Source organism: Propithecus coquereli, unplaced genomic scaffold (assembly GCF_000956105.1).
Source record: "Propithecus coquereli isolate 6110/MARCELLA unplaced genomic scaffold, Pcoq_1.0 Scaffold59, whole genome shotgun sequence".
Classification (NCBI taxonomy): domain Eukaryota; kingdom Metazoa; phylum Chordata; class Mammalia; order Primates; family Indriidae; genus Propithecus; species Propithecus coquereli.
In genome coordinates this window covers 5,378,488-5,380,869 of record NW_012151840.1, presented here as the reverse complement: position 1 = coordinate 5,380,869, position 2,382 = coordinate 5,378,488, and positions in this window count along the sequence as shown.

The following is a 2,382-nucleotide window of genomic DNA, read 5'->3' as shown; positions in this document are numbered from 1 at the left end:
ATTTCCTTGCTCACCACTCAGCCCTGGACACCTTACGTTCTAATGTGTGCCCTCACCATCTACTGAAACTTCTCCCCTGCTGGTCACTGGCCTGCCCAGCAGGCTTCTATTCATCCTTCCTGACTGTCCCACCATGCGGTGAATATTGGAGTCTCTCTGATGTCCCAGACACTGTGCCAGGGGATGGGATATGACAGTAAGCAAGACAGACACACATTTTACCCACATAGACAGCCAATGTGAGTACCATGAGCACAGAGGCACAGGGCATAATGGCGCTTGGGAGGATACCTCATCCCAGCTAAGGGGTCCAGCACAGTCTTCCGGAGAAAATCCATGTAGGCTGGGATGTGAAGGGTAAGTGGGTACACGTGTGGTGACGGTGGGAGGGTCCAGGGCTCCAGCAGAGGGCTCGGGCCAGGATGTGAGAAAAGCCCAGTGTGTTGAGGGAGGCAAACAAGCTCAGTGAGGTTGGAATTTAGAGGGCGCATTTTGGGCGAGGCAGGGAAGGAGGTAAGCTGGGGTGGCGAGCTAAGGGAGGTGGATTGGGCTTCACATGCTCGAGAGCCCTGGGGAGCCCACTGAAGGGCTTGAAGCTGGAATGCAGCCAGACCAGAGGCTGCGGCAAGCGGGGTGGGGCTGGAGAGGGCAAAGCCAGAGGCGTGGGGGCAGTTAGGAAGCTGCTGCAGGATTGAGAGGTCATGTTGGGCTGGACAGGGGTGCCTGGGGATGGATTTAAGGTATATTTGGGTGGAGAATCATATGGACTTGGGAATTTGGTTGGATGTGAGGCATGAGGGAAAAGAGTCATTGCTGACCTCCATGTTTCTGGCGGGGCAACCAGCTGAGTGGAAGTGCCATTTCCTGAGATGGGGCACAGTTGGAGGGAGGGGGAGGGTAACCTGGGGGGGATTGGGAAGATGGTAATGCAGTTTGGGATATGATAAACTCTAGAAGCTTCTTGAGGACAAGAATCTTCTCTGCCTTGTTCATTCCCCTCTGTCTGATACACAGAACAGTGGTTATGAGTAAACGTTCAATACATGAATACATGAAAATCAAGATACCTGTATTATTTTGGTTACAGACATCTGGGAGACAGCTTTGAAGTGTGGGAGCTGGAACTAGGTTCTGGAGATAAATGTGAGTGGCCATTGTCCTATAGTAGTAAATGAAGACCCTGGCATGGACAACATGCCCGGGAGAGTGTGAGGAATGAGGAGGTGTTGCACATGGACCCAAGGAGCACGAATATTTAAAGGATAGTAATGTTGGATGTGGTTCACCAGCTCTGCCTTCTTAATCATGTTCTCTTCTCCTAAGGTTCTGTCAACTCTGCTGCTTCATCTTTAGGCTCTCCTTCATTCCCTTTTGAATCTTTTTCCTCTTGCTGCCTCATCTCCCCAACCATGGGCACACCCCCAGGCTCTCCTCTCTCTCTCTCTTCTGCTTTCCAAGCTAGACCTTTTCTCCAGACTCAAATTCCGAATGCCCCCTGGGCATTACCAACAGGACCAACACAACACACCCTCACTGAGCTCATCACCTCCTCCCCAAGCCAACCCCTCCTTCTGGGGTCTCTCTCTTCCGCTCAGTTTGCTTATAGGGGGCCCTCCTTGGGGGTTGATGTGAATCTTAAGTTAGGATGCTTGGTACTGATTGGATCTTACTTATCAAAACCTGAGGGCACCAAGCAAGTAAGGATTTCCTGGCTAGTTCCCTTGAGCCTGGTGTATTAAGGCCAAGATCAGTGATTTCTTGGTAGAATAGCAAACAGTATATAACCTTAGGGTGCTTGGTATTATTCCAGCTCTTCCCTGGCTCAGTGTTCTTTGGGATCATGACACCTTTTTTTCCATAAATGGTGTACCTGCCAAAGGAATATGGAGACTTCTACTGACTACAGATTTTTCCCTCTTGTGCTGCTAATGAATTAAGAATCTCATCCAAGATGTAGCTACAATTCAACTCAAAAAATTTGGGACTTGCTAGCCTGAGGGACTGGCCTTCAATTTGGAATGTCAGAGTCAAAAAATGACCTCAGAAATGGCCTAAGCTATTCCACTTAATTTATGAAAGAATAAACTGTGATCCAGAGAGATTTTTACTAATTAGTGAAAACTTATATAGATGGATGAGGAATCAGAGATTTTCTAGAAACACATCACTTTCTCCCTGTGCTTGATTACACACTGCTGAAACCTGCCTCTCCTGCTCTCGATCTGTCACCTTTAACCCTGGGTCGGCCTTCTTATCTTCTTTCTGGGCTCTCCCTGCTGCTTTATCAGAGGCTTTAGAAAGTGAAAATTAATGTTAACACTAGCTTAACCTTGGCAACACTAGCTTCCTTGCTACTCCTCAAACACCCCAGCTCCGTCTTAC